Source organism: Eupeodes corollae, chromosome 1 (assembly GCF_945859685.1).
Source record: "Eupeodes corollae chromosome 1, idEupCoro1.1, whole genome shotgun sequence".
NCBI classification, from domain to species: Eukaryota; Metazoa; Arthropoda; class Insecta; order Diptera; family Syrphidae; genus Eupeodes; species Eupeodes corollae.
This window is the reverse complement of record NC_079147.1, coordinates 198,760,005-198,780,386: the sequence shown is the minus strand read 5'-3', so window position 1 is coordinate 198,780,386 and position 20,382 is coordinate 198,760,005. Positions and strand designations below refer to the sequence as shown.

The 20,382-nt window shown below is 29.0% G+C and overlaps 1 protein-coding gene and 1 long non-coding RNA gene across 4 annotated transcripts in view; one reads left to right on the top strand and one right to left on the bottom strand.

The window, feature by feature from the left end:
* LOC129939096 (inactive dipeptidyl peptidase 10) overlaps positions 1-20,382 on the top strand; it is a 284,572-nt gene that overhangs the window by 201,593 nt on the left and 62,597 nt on the right. The gene's annotated exons all lie outside the window — the stretch shown is intronic.
* The window catches only part of LOC129939103 (uncharacterized), a 53,063-nt gene continuing 50,780 nt past the window's right edge, over positions 18,100-20,382 (bottom strand). Inside the window, exons 3-4 of the long non-coding RNA XR_008780509.1 lie at positions 19,380-19,581; positions 18,100-19,302 (exon numbers count right to left, since the gene is read on the bottom strand). This is a non-coding gene — a long non-coding RNA (uncharacterized LOC129939103). The remainder of the gene's footprint in view (positions 19,303-19,379; positions 19,582-20,382) is intronic.

The window sequence follows — 20,382 nt, the reverse complement described above, 5'->3', positions numbered from 1 at the left end:
CAATTATAAGAAAAAGATATACATTGATGCCTCTTCTAAATCCTCTACAATCTAATCCTATTTATGTTCAACAAAACTTAACGACAAAATGTTAACTTTAAGCCCTTAAGCTTCGCCATGATTTAAAGTTGAACATCTTAAAATCAATAACCCATGTTTCATAACCTAAGGTCTAATACGTACTTGTATATCCTTCGAGAAGAAGAAGAAATGTCAAAATTAAATTTATATCCTATCTTGATTTAATGCTTTGCTATGGTATACATCTAAATCTCATGATTTAATCATTGAAAAATTTCACTATAAACCAATTTTATTTTCAAATCGAAATACAAATTTTATCCCGAAATAAAAATAAATAAATATAAGTTCTAAGCTATACCTATGTATGTATAACAAACGACCGAACGATATGATATGATGAAGCAGTATTGAACTTTTTGAAATTCCATTTTACCCACTGTACTCGAATAGAAGATTTTTTAATATATTTTTCGTTTCGTCGAATTGAATATAATTCGATCAATAAAAAATTCTAGAGAAAATGCATTTTCATCAAAAATGATATTCTTGCTATGTATTGCAAGTTCAAGTACTAGAGAGGGGGGGCTGGTCAGGGGCGGTATGTTGGTGGTGCTCTAGAGAAAAGTTCATTTCTTTGCATGGGAATAAAAAAAATACAAACTTTTTGTTTGCCTGAGGCACCTCTTTTATTTTTTCATACTTTTTTTAACCAAAAAATACTTTTTTATTTTGAAGGACTTAATAGTAGTTTCCTGGGGTTTTGTTAGATTTTTATTTTTAAAGTTCTTTTTTTTTTGTTTGTCAAGTGCAACTTGAAGTTGCACTTGTAATGCATAAGTTTGTGGTAATTAAAAAGTTTCTTTTATTTCCCCATATAAGATTTTGGAGTGAGTTTCCCGCTTTTTTTTATTTTGAGTTCAAGTTTGATACACAGTTTCACTACCCGACATTTCCAACATGAAGAATATCAAATATTGATTCGGTATAAGTTTTTCTTTGTTCAGCGAATAGTTGTGGGAATTTTGATGAAATAATCTTCTTTTTTTCTTTTAGTGTTTCTTGTTTTTCATGGGTATTATAGATTTTGTGAATTTTCCACTTCGTCAGCTGAAATAAGGCTATCAATCATCGTTTTCTGTGAAAGTTTGGAAAACAGAGTCGTATACCAAGTTTTAATTTGCGGGGGGGTAAGAGTAAAAGAGTGAACTAACCGATATTGATAATACGATTTAAAAAATAATGCAAGGATATCAATCGGATTTTCAAACTTTTATTTACGATTAAAGTAAAAGCGCTTCACAATATAAATGCTTTTGTATTTGGCATCTAAGCTTAAATTTGAACAACAAAATTAAATCCAATTTTGAAGAAAAAATACAAGGCTCCAAGGAATATTGATAAATACAAGCTTACACAAAAACGTGTCTATATTCAATTTACTATAGTGGACAAACAATAAAAAAATAAATATGAAAACAATGAACAAAAATATTTAATTCTATTATAATTGAAATAAATTAAATAGTGCGTGTTTGAAATTTTGACATTTCTCTGCGTTTCAAGGTCCGTAGAGTCGAAATAAAAGATTTTTAGAAAGATGTCTGTGCGTGCGTGTTTACGCACGTTCGTACGTCCGTACGTTCGCGACGCTTTTTCGTTGCCCATAGCTCAAGAACCAAAAGAAATATCGACTTCAAATAAATTTTGTTATACAGCTAATAAAAAAGAAAGATGCAAAAAGGGCTCTCAAGAAAACTGCGTGGGCCGCATTTTAAAAAAAAGTGAATATTTTGGTTAACTCTTAATATCTTACGAACCAACAACGCTAGAGACTTGAATTAAATTTCATATAATATATTGTCACGTGATACCAAAAAGTATGTTTTTTGAAAAAAAAATAAAATTAACGGTTTTTTTATAAATAAAAAAAAATAAAAAAAATTGTATTTTAAAAATTTTACGAAAACGAAACAATTTTATTTCAAAAACATTTTTATGCAACGAAAAATAAAGTTTTTAATATCTGGTAAAATTTTGAGAAAAATCAAATTAAAAGTTTTTCGACAGAAAATAAAAACCTGAAAAAAAAACAATACTAAAAATTGATAAAAATTGATTTTCGACATTGGCTTTAGGCTACTTTTATTTTAAAAAAATATTATTTTCAACATTCAGTAAAATTCTGAGAAGAATCGCATTGACAGTTTTTTTTATTAAAAAAAATGAACTTAAAAGAAAATTTAACAAAAGTTCGTTAAAATCGATTTTCGACTCAAATATCTTTTCAAAACTTTGAGATTATGGCTTCCAGCTTATTTTAGCTTACAAAAAATATTGGTTTAAACATTCGGAAACATTTTGAGAAAAATCGAATTGACAGTTTTTTTTTTTCAAAAAATAAAAACCTAAACAAAAAAATTAATAAAAGTTTATAAAAATTGATTCGACTCAAATATCTTTTCAAAACTTTAAATTATTGGCTTTTAACTCCTTTTATCTAAAATTATTGTTGTCAACACTCAGTAAAATTTTGAGAACACTATTTTCGATATTCAGTAGTTTTTTTTTATAAAAATCGAACACTCCATTTTTTCATGAAAAATAAAATCTACAGAAAATAGTAGGCGAATTTGGTAAAAATTGATGTTCGGTTCTTGATATCTCTCAAATTAATTTCATTCATCGAATTTGTAAAAAATTAAAAAATGCCACTAAAATTTTTAAAAATTTGCTTTCGACTAAAAATTTATTTTATAAAACAAGATTTCAAACTAGACTTTTTTTTGATATGAAAATTATTGTTTGTAATTTAAACATTTGTAAGAATAATTCAATTGACAACTTTTTTAACCCAACACGAAAACCTACAAACTTTTAAGCAAGGCAAATAGACAGATGGGATGGGAAGTTTTCAGTGTGGGTCGCATCCCATACTCTTTTTTATTTGAATATAATGCAATCGATGAGAAATGCATCTTTTATTTTTAGTTCTCTTTTTAAAATTGAAAATATTTTTTAAACAAAAAGTTTTTTATTTATAAAGATTTATTGTGTAGCAAAATTTGCCGACAAAATGAAAATTAACTGCCTAAAAAATAAAAAAAATGTGTGCAGAGTTTTCTGGTAATTTTCAAAATATAAAACTTGAAGCAATTACTTGAAGACATTACTCCTAATTAGAAAAGCAGACATGACAAGATATCATCAATAAAATATGAATTTATATCAACAAAGCTTAATTCACTACAAAAAGTGGACACCGATAAAATTCCTACAATTTCTTTTTGTTAAAATTTATAAAAATATTTATCTATTTAAGGCTTTTTAAAAACTAAGATTACAAAATTTAATAAAACAAATACAAAAACTACGTTTTTTTTGTTAAATTCGGAAAAAAGCTTTAAGAAAGTCGTGCGTTAAGCCAAACCTTTAGTTATTTAGTTATAAACATTTGTTTTAAATGGTGCTTCAAAAATCCCACAAAATAGATTAGTTGTATACGTAGTTTTCACTCATGCACCAGGAGGTCAAAACCGCTATCATTTTCATATATGCTGCATCTATAATTCTCTATGATCTACCAGGCGATCAGGTAGTATAGGAAGTTGCCCTGCACATAGTAGTTTTCATTTCCTTTTTATTCAACTTCACTAAAAAGTTAACACCCACTATCACACTCTTTTATAAAAGTATTTGAAAGACTGCATACTATTAAAAAATGTTAACGTTACAAAAAGGTGGAGTCATTTTGGATGGCTTATGCGCGAACACAGAGAGCAAAAAATAAGCAAATATTTAAAGGTGTACAGAAAACGCGCTTTTTATCAAGTCAACGATCAATGTTCAACAAGGCACCGATTGATGGTTGCCATTTTGTCTGCAAAACGAAATCTCCATAAATAATTCTTATTTAAAAAAAGTGGGGAGACAGCAATAGTTTACCTACTTTCCTGCATGATCGCTTGGTGAACAACAAAAATATTTGCTACAAATTTGTTGAGAATTTTGTTTGACTTATGTGCATGCACATAGGGGATTAACTGGAGCATATTTTAAATTATTAATATTTTATAGCCAAAGCGTCGAATTCGAAGAGTAGTTTTAATTTTGCTGATGGTAAAATCACATGCATTATTTATATGAATTTTCGGACGAAGTAATAATAAAACCAGATTTAATTTTTTCTATTAATTTATTGATACATTTAGCTACAAATAAAAAAAAATATATTACAATGAATGCCTTTACGTCTAAGTCTTAGAAATGTTTTTATTTTAGCGTTATATTTTAACTGAAGCAAGTAGTTGTTTTCCAGTTTTATTTATCTGAAAAAAAGAGAAATGTGATTAATGAAGTGTAAAACTTTGTTTTAGTGTCGATATAACATGATTCGTATAGCAATTAAAATTCTACAAAGTTTCTTTTATGATGTAATTTAAAAATAATACAAGAAAACTCGGAGAATTATTATTTAGCACGTAATTGCGTTGATTTGATCTTTTAAAAATGGTTGTGTTTAATCTCAAGTCACAAACTAATTCATATCTATCATGTTGCTAAGGAACATATTGGTATTTTTTTGTTTTTTTTTCTTTGTGCTTTATACAAATTAAAATAAAATGGAAGGGAGTGAGTGTGAATTATCCTAAATTGTTGGTGATCATGACACAAGAATGTTGCTTTCAAAGTATTGATGAACAATAGAATGCAAATCATTGAAAAAAGAGGAAAGAATACCTGCTTCACCAACTGATCGCAAGTGCATCAATTATTATTTTCTATTTTAGTAAGGTGAATTTCTTCCATATACGCCAGAAAGTTCGTTCGCACTTAGGGGAAAAGAAAATTAATTACCTACTTTTCTGTTAACAACTTAAAAAAAAAATACACAAATATAATGTAAGCGTTTTAAAATACATCAAGACATTTCGAAATCTTAAACATATTAGCGGTCCCCAAAGTCAAATTCCGAAAAAACTTGTTTTTAAAAGTAAAACAATTGAAATTAAAACAAAATTGAAATAGGGAGGTAGGTAGAAATGGCGATCTCAAGGCAACCTAGCCTGAGATCCTATTAGAGCTGTAGTGCGCCGTTTTAATACCAAAAACTCGTTTGACCTTTGATTGAAAGGGATAGATTTATAGAGAAGCTTCATAGCAATTATGTTAGAGCCATTTTGTCGCATTGAGAAAAAAGATTAGGTCTCTAATCTTTGTCTCAGATAGCTCATCAAGTTCGTGAAAGAATGTTTTTCAAAAGTATCTCATTCTAGTGTTTGCCAGAGCAGAATATTTGCAGAGGAAATGGATTATCGTATCACTTTCTCTTTGGTCAATACAACTACGCAAAATGTGTTGTAAGAGATACCCAACTACTCTGCATGAACTGCTATAGGCCAATGTCCGGTACAAACCGCTATGTCTTGCCTTGGCCTGCATAGAAGATCGTTTGTACGGGTTTTATTATAGGTGGGCCATATCTTCCTAGATATAATGCAGTTGGGTAAACTTCTCCACCTTCGGTTTGATTCAGTTTGGTAGATAGAAAAGATTTTACCCTTCATATCACCAAGAGGAATGTTAACCATTTCCGCAAGTGAGCTATGAAGGGCCGATCCTTGCCTGGCTAGCTCGTCAGCCCCTTCATTTCCTACGATACCACTATGGCCCGGAACCCAGATCAGGGTGACACCGAGGTTAATATTCAGACTCGCAAGCTCATCGCGACATTGCTGGACCAATTTAGATGAGGATATGCTAATGGCTTTGACAGCTGCCTGACTGTCTGTAAAGATAGCCGCATTTCGGTTTTGGTTTTGTTTAAGGATGGGAAAATAACCTTAAAACCCTTACTAAGGTTCAAAGTAGGAGTGCGGTAATCAGTGTCTACCGAGATAATATTCAGATATTAATTAAGGGAATACATTTCGTTGTGTTGGTGTGACCATAAGGTTTTGACAACCAGCTGTTTGATTCCTTCAGCCTAATAGCACTGCAGGAAACTATGTATTTAAATTTAAATAGTTTCTTCAGTTCTTCAGAAAACTTAAAAAAAAAAAATAAAGAACACACAAATATATTTTTTAATCGGGTTTCCTACCTTTTTGACTTCTCTTCCATCGTAATGTTATGTTTGACATTAATATTTCGAGTTTGAATCCATTTGCGATGTACTTCTCAAGTAAAAAGTACAATTCGTATAAAAAATACAATTCGCATAGTAATAATTCTCTTTCTTTTAACACTGCAGTACACGCGCCCTATTTTTATGCAACAATGCAGGCTTGGCCTACTATAGTAGACCATTTAATAATGTTAATATTTTTTTTTCTAAACATATAAATGAAATAAATATTTTTGCGTAATGTTCAGTTAGCCTTAGACTCTTAATAACCATAATTTATTAATTTTAGGTTGGATTGTAAAGTATTTAAAATCTAATACTAATAAAAAACTGTTATGTTATGAAGAAAACTGTAACTGTGGTCTACCATAGTAGGCCACGCGTGTACTCCAGTGTAAACCCCATTTATTTTTTTAAAATTGGTTCACTGTAAGAGCTGAAAAAGGGAGACTTGCTAACGAAGTAATATTTGTAGGTATTTTGTAAGCGTTGATCAGTTTATGTTTTGAACAGTGCATTATTTTTTTCATACGATGTTTTAATATTTTAAGATCCATCAAAGCCCCTTTTTACACAAATGGATTTTTAAAACGTTTCATTTAATCGAATCCGTAATAATTTTTCAATGGAAATTGTCAGTTAAAAGTGAAAGCTAAGATCACAATATAAATGAAGTTGTGTTTAGCATGTTTTACGTCATATTAGTTAACATTTTAAAAACAAATTTCAACTAAAAATTAAAGCAAAAAAACAAACAGAATTCTAAGGAATATTGATAAATACAAGCTTGCACAAAAATGTATGCACATATGTATATTCTTTAAGTTATGTTGGACAAAAAATTTAAAAGTTTTATTACTTTCCAAATACAAAAGCTAGGTCCTGCTTGTTTGCTTTTTTATTGTAAATTAATTTAATAATTTTAATTTCAGATTATATTTACTTTAAGAAATTTTTTGGTTTTGTTCATTTATTTATCATTTATATATTTATCTACATTATTTATAAAAATATTATTTTTATTAAAATTAAAATGAATAAAAATATTTACACAAAAAGTTTTTTATTTTTAAAGATTCAGTGTGCAGCCGATAAAATGAAAGTATTTAACATAATTAAAACAGCTTCGTTGAAGACGAACGAAGTATGTACCAAATAAACATAATTAGACAATACTTTTAAGTTAAATTAAAAAGAGCATTTGTTTCACATAAAAAACTAGAGCATATTATAGAATAGCAGCAGAGGATAAAGTATAAATTCCGTCATTTAAGTTATTTTCCATTGAAAAAATACAAAACATATTTTGGCGTTATATAATAAATAAGAGTCATCAGGCATATTTAAAAAATAAAACGAAATGAAATAATTAGAGCAAGAAATAGCATTCATATAAGGTTTAGTAAGAAAAGTGGACCCGACGAAATACGCAATTTATAGGAAAGTACAATATTGAGCATTCAGTTCTAGAAGACGAACTGACATGTATAGAAATATGTTCATATGAAATACGGAAGATTAATAGAAAATTCCTAAAATTTGTTTCTGTCGATATTTATACAAATATTTATCTATTTAAGGCTGTTTAAAAATTAAGATTAAAAAAATTGTATTAAACAAAATACAAAAACTACGTTTGTTTATCGAACTCGGAAATAAAAGCTTAAGAATATCGTGAGGTAAGCAGAGAATAATAAAGTTTTGTAGTGCATGATAACCGATTCTTCAAAAACCCTACAAAATTTGTTTGTATGAAGTTGTTGCTCATGCGCCATGTTAAGAAAAAGACGGCTGCCCAGTTCAGGTCCTACACAAAATTGGATACATAATTCTCTCTGAACCACCAGGCGATCAGAAAAAACAAGCAGTTCCCCTTAACATAATATTTTCATTTCCTTTTTATTCAGCTTCACTAAAAATTTACACCCACACTCATGCTCACTCATGAAAGTATTTGAAAAACCACATACTAACAAAAAAAATGTAACGTTACAAAAAGGAGGAGTTATTCTGGATAGGCTTGTAAAAAACGAGAGAGCAAAAGTTTACCTACATTGCCAGCATGATCGCCTGGTGATAAACAGAAATATTTTGTACACAAATTATTTGCTATCGTGAATTTAAGAATTTGGTTTGACTTACGTGTATACATATAGGGGTTTAGTTGGAGCACATTTTAAATAAAATATTTAAGGATCGATATCTAATAATATTTGAATTTGTTAATGGTGTTATACCGCATGTGTGTTCCAAAAACTAATAAATAATGTCAGACATGTTTTAAGAATTTTCGGTCGAAGTAAATATAAAAGCATATTCCTCTTTTTTATTAATTTTTAATTTAAATTAAGATACAAATTCATAGAAAATTAAAACAATTACTGGAACTACGTTCAGTTAAAGCCTAAGAACTTTATTAGTACTTTGTTTGGCTCAGCGTATTTATATAATACATTGAATTGTTTTACTATTTCATTGATCTGAAAAAAAAACATTATTGAGAAATAGTAATTGATTAAAATAAGGTTCGTGCAGCAGCTAAAAATTAAAGCCCCTTTCTTTTATGGTATAATTTCTGTTGCTGCACGAGTATTCAGAGGATCTATTATTTAGCACATTTGAAATTGCTTGTTTACATTTTATTTATTTGCGAATGTGCTAAATAAACCATGATTTTTGAAAAGTGTTTGCGACGATTTTCCCAGTCACAAACCGCAAGTCGATCAACAATTCAATATACCAGGCTATCATGCTCCTAAGGAAAGAACTTATTGGTATTTTTTCTTTTTTATTTTTGCTTCACATTGGTAACATGTAAATTTGGCCTCAGTTGTGTTTTTCTCTCTTTATAGTACAAAATTGAAAAGAAGGGTCGTGGATTGTACTAACATAGTGTTGGTGATCGTGATACAAAAACATTCTTACTTTCTTTGTTCTTTTTGTTTCTACTCTTTCAAAGTATTTATGAACAAAACAATGCGAATCATTGAAATAAAACTGAAATGACACCTACTTCATAGCCTGATCGCCGAGTGAATCAATTATTATTTTTGATTTTAGTAAGGATTTTTTTTTCAAATCAAAAAAATTCCTTCGCACTTAGATGAATAAAAAAGCACTGTTTTTATATTTTTTGATATAATAAGAATTGAATGTTTATGTTTTTAAATCCGTCAAAACATTTTCAACTTATAATACAATTCTTGCCACACTTTAATGCCACATTTTCCAATCTAAAAATAAAGGCTGTAACCAAAGTAAAATTTGTCTCTCATAATTTCTCATTTCGCTAACCGACATCTTCCCAAACCCATTTTAAATTCAATCAAATCTTATTAAATTCATCGATTTGTCCTTGTGATTTAACTTTTGACAGGTTGTGTATATAAAGTAAAAAATTGGCAAATATTCTTTCCACAAACAAATTATTTCTTGGAAAGCTTTTGTAGGGACATAACATCACTTTTCTGCTTGATAAAACTTAATTTGAGCTAAAAAAAGAACCAAACACATGAACTGCGAAATGTACTATCTAGTTAACTTTTGTGAAAAATTTAAGTTGAGTGAAGAAATTCACTATGATAGAGATTTCCTCTTGCACTAAAGGTGATTTAAGTTCAACTAATAAACTTTCAAGGAAAACTACATTAATTTTTGTCGATGTTTTTCCCTTTGTCCAAAAAGTTAGCATAATTAAAAAATAAAAAAAAAGCATTTTTAAAAGCATAAAAAAATCACACTTATTTTCTCGTGTAAATTCATTGTTCAGGAGGCTGTGTTGATGTCAAAAGTAACAGTAAGTATTTTTTAACACAAGGTCGACATTTCTCGGAAAACAAATTTGAAGAATTAAAAACTAATATCAAAAAGGCAACAATTTATATCACTCCTTTTAAATTCGCACTGATAAGAAAGAAGAGAAAAATGTATTTGAATGTTATATAACATCTTATAATTATAAATTCTTTCATTCAAAAACTAATTACAAACGGATAAATGTCATTCTTTTTGTTACGCCATTAAAGTTTCTTCTTCTAAATTTTAAACTTTCTCCACACAAAATAAACACAATATTATAAAAAAACAGTCTGACTCTCTTGACAGTTAGAAGTTAGAAAAAATATCATATTTTCTTTCGTTTTTCAATTATTCGAATGTCACCTCGGTGTTTTCGGTACAATGTCAGGTGATCACACTCATGAAAAGCCAGTGACAATGTTAAAAAACTAATGATCAAATCGAAATGTACTGACTTACGATCAGTAAGTAAATTGTATTTACACTCTATTAACTAAAATCCTTAAAAAAATTTAATAGTCTATAAATTGATTATTTTACTCGTGTGAAATCTCCCGAGATCTTTTTTTTATTAATTTCTGAAGTTAGCCTCAAATTTTCTAGTTAGCAAAACCTTTTGTTTTATTTTTTGTCAAAAAACCTAAACGTGAATAGGAAAGATACACACCATTAATCTTTTATTAAAAGTGTTACATTTTTCTTGGGATGAGTTTTTATTTTTGGTATGAGGTGTCCCTTAGCTAGCTTAGCTAAGGTCAAATTTAGACCGTTAAAACATATTCCATAACAAGAAATTAGCTAAGTAAAACATATGGTTTGAGTTTTCGATTATTTCGTTCAAATACACAAACCATGTCTTTTAATAAATTCTATTCCCAGTATTTTATATTTTTATCATAATAAAATGTTTAGTTTTTCAACAAATTACAAATATATGTTAATTTGTTGTAGTCTACAGATAATTCTCTTTCTTAAAAATTGTGTTACTGTGGGAGCTGGAAAAGGAATACCTAATAGGGTGAAAACAATGATCAAAAATCTTCAATTCTGCTCGTATTCAAATATATGTATAAAATATTGCTTCTTTGATTTAATATTATAAACTTGATTGAAGTTATAATTTTCATTTTAGAGAAAATTTACTTTGTAAATGTTATTTTAACGATAAATTTGTTTACGTTATTTATAAAAATACAAGTTTTGTTTTCTTTCAAAAAAAAAATGGAATAAAAATATTTAAACACAAAGGTTTTTTTTTTTAATTAAGATTTATTGTTTAAAATACGTATTATAATTTTTTAGATTTAAAACAACTTACAAACATTTAAAATATAAATAGTTTAAATAATTTTTGCATGAAATACATTGAAGACAAATTAAATACATAATAATACAAATTAAACAATATTTGTAAATAGTAAAGGATTTGTTTCACTTGATGTTTATGTCAATGGAAAAATTAATAAAACATTTCCGCTACTCTCTCTGTAAAAAAGCCAGATTTTCAAATAGAGAATTTTCAGGTGAATTAAAAAAAAATCAAACCAGAAGCAATTTCCGCGAAATAATCACGATAAGAAATTACGTTCATGTATAGTTCGATAAAAAAAGCGGACACGATGGAATCTGCATTTTCCCCGACAGCTCTTAATTCCCTAGAAATACTTCACTTTATAGGAAAAGAATAATTTTGAGAATTCCCTTCTTGCAGACGAAAACCAATAATAATATGAAATGAATTAGAAATATGCACATAATTAATGGAGATTAACCGAAAATTCCTAAAATTGGTTTTGTCAATATTTATAAAAATATTTATTATTTAAGGCTGTTTAAAAATTAAGATTAAAATATTTAATAAACAAATTAAAAATACAAAAACTACGTTTGTTTGTTGAAATCGAAAACAAAGGCTTAAAGTAAATCGTAAGGTAAGCTGAAATAGCATGATTGACTGTCGATCTTCCAAAAACAGTACAAATCAAAACATCGGTAGAAGGTGAGATTAACATTCAGAAAAGTACGGTTGCCAAATTCAGATGCGTGCAATAGAAGAACATACAATCTCTCTGAACTACCAGGCGATCATAAAAAATAAGCAGTTCCCCTGTACGAAATTTTGATCATTTCCTTTTAATTCAGCTTTACTTAAACTATACACCCCCACTTAAACTCTTTTATAAAAGTATACAATAATACAAAATACAAAAATTAACGTTATAAAAAGGCGGAGTTATTTTGGATAAGCTTGTGTGTGAAAAACCAATCCACTAATTGTCTTTGTATGTATGGAATCTACCGGAATTTTTACGAGCTTTGTTTTGATTGTGGATTAAAGCAAATAAAAAAAAAAGGTAGAGAGCTTAATTACTTTGACAGCATGATGGCCTGGTGATTAACAGAAACATTTTCTACAAAAATGGTTAGACTTTTGATCAGCTGTGTTTGGCTTGTGAGCATACATATAGGGGTTTATTCGAAGCACATTTTAAATAATTAATATTTTATAACTTAATGATCGAGGTCTTATAGTATTTTTAATTTTGTCGATATTGATATATAATTTTAGATCTGTTTAAAAAAAATTCGGACGAAGAAATAATAAAACCATATTCCTATTTGAATTGATTTGTATTTCAAATTAATACAAAATTATTACAACTACTGGCGCTACGTTTAGTTACAGCGTTAATTGTGTCCCAGTTTTATTTACTTGAAAAAAAGGAATGTGAGTAATTGATATAGACTACGTCATAAAATGGTTCGAAAAGTAACAATTTGTTTTAGTAAGATCTCATTTGCTGTACAACCAACTTTTTAATGTAGTGTTTATAAATATTTACAAGATTTATTATTTGGGACATTTTAAAATTGTTAAATTGTTTATATTTGCGAATGTTCTAATTGATCCATTATTTTTGAAAAGTGTTTGCATCAAATACTCAAGGCACAAACCACTTAATTCAATTTAAAATGCCATGCTGCTAAAGAGGGTATTTTTTGTATGGTACTTTTTCGTATTTAATTTAGATTTTTGTAAATATGGTTATATTTGTACATTTTTTTTCTGCTTTATACAAAGGAAATATAAATTGAGAGCTTGGGTATGACTTATCCTAAAATCGTGTTGGTGATCGTCACACGAGCACATTGCTCCTTTTTTTTCTTTTTTTCCTGCTCTTAAAGTTATTGATAAATAATTGAAATTGGAATGCGTACCTGCTTCATAGCAGAGAGAAAAAAACTAAAAAAAAAACTAAGATTAGTTTTTTCTCTCTGCTTCACAGCCTTATCGCGTTGTGAACCGTTTAATATTTTCTATTTTAGCAAAAAAAATGTGTCTTATAAACACAGTTCGTTAGGACTTGGGGAAATAGAAAAAGCACTTTTTAATTGTTTATACCTACATATTTGTTCGTATTATAAACAGAACACGATTTTTGTAGAATGGCACTTATGAATTTGGGATTCAGGATTCAATATTAGCATTTTAAACGATATCGACTTGTACAAATTTACCAAAATGGAATTCATTTTGATACAAGGTACCATCATGTTTTAAGCAGGTATACCTAAATCACAGTTGAGTAGGTAGAAGTCGAAATCGAAAAATACTGATACTATTAGACGGTTAACGAAACGATTGTGAACACATTGCATCTCTTATTTGAATTTTAAGGCAAAATTTGAATAGTTAACCCGTGCGAGAACTCCCAAAACCAATACAATAGTTAGCCAATAACCAATACAATAGTTAGCAAAACCACTTATTAATTTTTGGAATAAACCGGAATAGCAAAGAGACAAACGATTGATGTTCTATTACCTGTGTTACATTTTTCTTGGAATGAGGTTTTGTTGCGGGTATGAGCTATCAGGGGAGTATGGGCTGCGTTCAAACTGCCCACACAAAAATATCGCACTGTGCATCCCTTAGCTTAGGTCATAATCATATGTAGACCCCTTATTACGTAAGACTTATGAGTTATGACATACCGGTGAGCTTACTTATCGACAAAAAATGATTTGTGTCTTTGATTAGTTTGTTCATATACACAAACCAATTCTTAGCTTTGGATATATATTATATTCCCAGTATTTCATATTTTTATTATAATAAAAAGTTAAGATTCTCAAAAATTTTAAATTTACATTTAAAAAATGCGATTTGAATGGTTTACACTAAATTCTCTTTTTTTAACCCGTTATTTTTTAAAATTGGGTAACGAAATAATATCTATATGTAAATATATGATAAGCGTAGATCAGAACATTATTTTTTAACAACGCATATAGTGCAAACATATGTTTGATATGTTTTTTTTTATTACAAAGAGCCTTTTTCACTAAAGTGGATTTAAAAAAAAAAACGTTTAATTTAATCAAATTCGTAGCAATATTTCAATAGAAATTGTCAGTTTAAAACAAGCACTTTACAGAACTGACAAAAAATACATAAGCTTATTTTTTTGTATGTTTTGTGTTATATTAGATAGAATTTTAAAAACAAATATAAGGCTAAAATAAAGCCAACAATACAAGCTTCAACAAAAATCTATGCACAGAATTTCATATTCTTAATTTTCAGGCGCTTTTCAAAAACTAAAACCCAGAGCAATTTTCGGGAGCCTTTAGAAATGACAAAATCAGAATAAGAAATTTCATTCATGTTTAGTTCAGTAAGAAAAGAGGACACCGCCAGATATCATCAGTAAAATCTATTTATTTCCCAAAAAAGAAGTTAAATGTATCTACTAGAAATACGCACCTTATAGAAAAATACAAGTTGCAAAGGTGGAATAATATTGTAGCAGACAAAAAACAATAAATATTAAGGGGGTATTCTGGTCTAGAAATTAAAAAAAATCGATTTTTTTTTCTTTTCATATTTTCATAGTTTAACTATTTAAGAATATGTCTACTAGAGGATTTTCCCAAATTCAAATTATTTTCGGAGAAATAAGTATTTTGCTGAGCAGCCATCCAAATCGGTTGGGCTGCAACTAATAGAACAAAAGACATAATGGGGTACTTTAAACGCGTTTTTCTCAGAACTGTCTTTTTGAATCTGATACCCACGATTTCTCAGGTTCTGCCGAACCGATTTACTTGAAATTTTAAGAAAGTCTTCTTTAGGGACTTGTCTACGTCCGGAACTACGGCCATCCCCAAATTTTTATTTTTACTATTTTTAACAAATCGAAGAATGTTCAAAAAAATGGTAAATTTTTTGTATTTTTCTTTAGACAGCCGCCATTTTGTAAAAAAAAATGTTTGTAACTTTTCCGTAGTTCCAGACATTGCGACATTATTGTAGATTAATAATCTTTTTTAGTTTTTGATTTCAGATTTCTAGGAGAGTTAAAATCGTGGGTATGGTCACGCACCAAATTTTTGAGACGCACTACTCTATCAGCTGATAACTAACGGAATTTTTATTTTTTTTTTACTTTTTTATTTTTTTTTGTATGCTTCTAATGTGAATAAATAATGTATAAAAAAATTGATGGTAAAATTGTAGCTTGCTTTTTTCTACAGCACTTCAAAAATTACATAAAATTCATGTCTCTAGACCAGAATACCCCTTAATATGAAATTTCTTAAATTTGTTTTTGTCAATATTTATAAATATATTTTTCTATTTAAGGCTGTTTATAAATTAATATTACACAAATAAAAAAAAAACAAATCGGATATAAAAGCTTGAAGAACATCGAGAGGTAAGTGGAGAATGAAGCGCAAATTAGATTGTTTACGAAATTTTTGCTAATGTACTAGGAGATCAAAATCAATAGTAGGTAAGGTTTTCGTTCAGAAAAGGTTTTCCGTTGTTCATCCGTTGTAATACAAGGGATATACGATTCTATCTGAACCACCAGGCGATCAGAAGAAAAAGTAATTCCTCTTAAAACAATATTTTCATTTCCTTTTTATTCTGCTTCACTAAAAATGTACACCCACACTCATAAAAAGTATTTAAAAAACTACATACAACAAAAAAAAGTAACGTTATAAAAAGGCGGAGTTATTCTGGATAGGCTTGTGTGTGAAAAAAAAAACATTCCCCTAATTCTCTTTGTATGTATCAACTTCGAATATGGGCTAAGGAAGAAAGAAAAAAATAAATACAAAGCGAGAGATCAAAAGCTTACCTACTTTGCTAGCATGATCGCCTGGTGATAAACAGAAATATTTTGTACCCAAATTATTTGCTATCGTGAATTTAAGAATTTGGTTTGACTTATATGCATACTTATAGGGGTTTTTTGGAGCACATTTTAAACAATTAAAATGTAAGGATTGATGTCTAAAAATATTTGATTCTGTAAATGGTGTTATACCGCAAGCGTGATCCAAAAACTAAAATAATGTCAGACCTGTTTTAAGAATTTTCGGACGAAGTAAAAATAAAACCATATTCCTCTTTTTTATTAATTTTTAATTTAAATTAAGATACAAATTCATACAAATTAAAACAATTACTGGAACTACGTTTAGTTAAAGCCTTAGAACTTTATTAGTATTTTGTTTGTCTCAGCGTCATATTCTAAGTAAGGCATTCAGTTGTTTCCCAGTTTCATTGATCTGAAAAAGAGAAACATTATTGATAAACAGGAATACTTTATAACATGATTCGTAAGCAACTAAAACTATACCCGCTTTCTTTTATGGCTTATGTATATTGATTTATTTGCGACCAAGTCACAACCCCTAACAACTCAATTCAATTCCATATACCAGGCTATCATGCTGCCAAGGAAGGTACATACTGGTATTTTTTCGTATTTATTTTAGCTTCACGTTGGTACCATGTAAATATGGCTTCACTTGTGTTTTCTGTCTCTTTATTCGACTGACATAGTACTAATAAGTGTTGGTGATCGTGATACAAACACATTCTTGCTTTATTGTTCTTTTTGTTTCTACTCTTTCAAAGTATTGATGAACAATAGAATGCGAATCACTTAAAACAACAAAGAGAAAAGAATACCTGCTCCAAAGCCTGTTAGCCTAGTAAAACGATTATTATTATTTTCTATTTTAGTAGTGTTTCTTCTATGCAGAGCAAAAAGTTCGTTCGGACTTTGGGATATAAAAATAGCACATTTTAATGGTTTACACCCATTTTTTCAAACATAAGAATTATTTTTTTTTTCATTTAAAAATGTCTCAAAATATTTTCAAATTTTAATAAAATTCTTGTCATTCTTTTATACCACATTTTCCAATCTAAAGAATAATGGCGGTAGAAAAAGGAAAATTTTTACCATACATTTTGTAATTTTTTAATAAATTCATTAAGATCGTTTTTTTCCTCCATTGATGAAAGAATTTCTTCAACTGAAGTTAAAAATTAAACAAAATGTAATGTGTCTTTTTTTCTCATAATTCCCCCATTTCGCTAACGGACGTCTTCTTTTTCATTGAAACATACGATGGCCAGGCGGTTAGAAAAATACAATTCCATTTTATGTCCAGTCGATCATGCTGGCTAAGAAGATATATTTTAGTTTTATGTTTTATTTATTATTCCGTCAATGTATATGTAAAAATGTAGCTATCTGTGTATTTTTTTTTCTTTTAACATTATTCTTCGAGGCTCTTCTTTTATTTAGTTGTTCTTATTTCACCCCAATCTCCTACACTACTTAATGCGTGTGACATATCCTACTTTTTCTGTTATAATGAATAGAACATGCTTTATTTCGAATGGCTGGGCGGAATTCATGAGTTGGGACTGAGGGTTAAGTATAAGCACATTTTTAACCAAATCTTAAGCACAAGCAAATTTATAAACATATCATCTTGATTCAAGCCGTCAGAAAATGTATTACATGTTTTTAGGCAATTATGCACTTATGCCTTTCGCTCTTTTTTTCCTTATTTCTGTAATATAAAAAAACTTATGTGGGAGGGATTAAGTTATATAGTGATGGGCAGTAGATGTATAACTTTGATATACAAAGTACAAATTGTAAAGTTTTCCTACCACAAACAATTATTTCTTTTGAATCTTTTGTAAGGATGTGACATGACTTTCCCGCTTGACAAAACTTATTTTGAAGTAAAAAAAAAGATACAATCACATGTACTTTGAAATATACTATCTAGCTAACTTTTGTGAGAAGTTCTAGTTGAGTGAAGAAATTTAATTTGACATTTAATCTTGCACTTGAGGAGATTTAAGTTTAACTAATAAACTTTCAAGGTAAACTACATCAATCTCTGTCGATGTTTTTCCTTTTGTTCAAAAACTTGTATCCAAAAAGTAAAACAAAAAATAAAAAAAAAAACGCTGAAAACAAGAAGTAAAAAATACACTAATTTTCTGGTGTAACTTCTTTGTTCATGACGGAATCGGTAATATGAGGCTATTTTGTTTGGCCTTATGAGCTGCACAGAGAGGAAACATAAAAGTAATAAAAACTGTTTGGCTCTTTTGACATCAAGTTATTAGAAAAACTACTCATTTCTTACACCTTTCAATTCATAATGCTGATTAAAACATCATAGTTTCTTATATTTCTGCAATCAAGGAGAATACTTAATATTTTCGTAATCTTAGATTTCAAATGGTATTGAATTTCTGTAGTATTTACTTCACAGTCTTAGAGACAATTTTACTGTTCAAAAAACCAGAATAACTAGGGCTGATGTAGTGACACTGTCAGCTTAGTTAATTTTTTAATTTAAATTAAACTCATTGCAATATATTTTCAGTTAAAAACTGTCTCTTTGTTAACGCATATTGCCTTCCTTACACTCGTTTAATGATTTTTAAACAAATGGGCTTTCCCATTCGTCATAAACGTTTTTTTTTTACAATATTTACTAAAAATTTTCTTTAGTGCGGACACACCTTAACGAATTGTCAAGCTTAATTCGGGTTCCACATACGATCCACACTTCAACGAATGAAATGTTTACGCTCGTGTTGACCTAAAATTTGTATTCTAGTCTTTGTTGTGATTTTGTTATGACGACGAAAGAAAAGCCATGTGAAAGAAATGTCATAATAGATGTCGTTGGTCGCTCTTATGTGAATAGTCCCTAGAATATTAGTGAATACGTTCCAAAAAGTGTATTCCCAGATCTTCAATACAATTATTTTAGGTCCTTCACACCTTATAAAACTTTCCCAAGCTTAAAAAATCATATGAAAATATTATGAATTATGTGTAAAATATGAAACACAAAAATCGTTCGTAAGACCCCTCTTTTTGGACCCGTTCCTGGGTAAAATCACACACATAAAACTTATACTGCATGTTGTCCCTTTGGAAATCAATTTGAAAAATTCAAAATCCGAACCAGCATGCATTGCGAATTCATTTCGTATGTATGTATGTATGAACCTAAGAAAGGAAAGTTTTTCTTTTATTTCATTTCTTATATTCTAAATCGAATTTCATCGGAAATATAAAATACTTACATCCAAAGAAATAAAAAGCAGAAAATATATCCTTTCATATAAATCTTGCTGCAGGTAATATTGCAGGATAATGCTCGTCGTCGTTTAATAAAAAGGATCATAGAGCATAGCATGGAATATAAGAACATTTAGAACATCGCTATCGTCAGCATCGTCTTTAGGTCTTCCGTCTTCGAACACACAGCAAGGCACGTTCCGCACCCTTTAAGAGAATAAGAAAAAAAGGACGAAGATTGAAAAACCTTGAATTATACTTCTGCTACTTTATGCATAGTAAAATTGAAATAATAGAATCTTTTTTTTTAGTTTCTTCCTGCTTTCTGCCGCCTTCAGCTTGACTGCAACAATATTTTGAAGGAAGAGATTATTACCGAGAGTTGGGTGGGGAAGGGATAAGATAGTTGAATAAAGAATGAAATTCAGTTTAATAATGCTAATGAAAGTGGGTACAGTATACAGAATATAACAGACCTGAAAAAAATAAGAACATTCTCAACAATTGTTTCAAATGCTGAGTTTATTTAATTTTATTGTGCACCCTTAGAGAAGAATAAGGAACCGGAAGTTTTTTATTTCTATTCTTTTTGTGTCCTTACAAAACAATGGTGGTAATTTTAATCAACAGGAAGAAGGAAAAGGATCCATATTCTGTCGGATATGGGTTGAATACATTTTTTTGTTTTTATCCTATGGCGGATGTTTAATTTCCTTTAATTATTTCCTTTTTTTAAGAATTTTGTTTTTGTGGTGTTAACGGATTTAATTTCCTGCTTTATAAATGTGTGGCAACGGATAAAATAATTCATGTGTTAAATTCAAATTTATTACCATAATAGGTAAGCCTCCTCCTCACCTGAGTACCTGTAGTACCTTCACAAAGAGGTGAAGAGGTTTTTTGTTTTGTTTTTCGAAAAATTAAATTAAATTCTAATTATGAATTCAAAAACGATAATCTCTTCTTCTGTGATGTGTGTGTTTTTGAGGAAAATTGGTTTTACTTTGT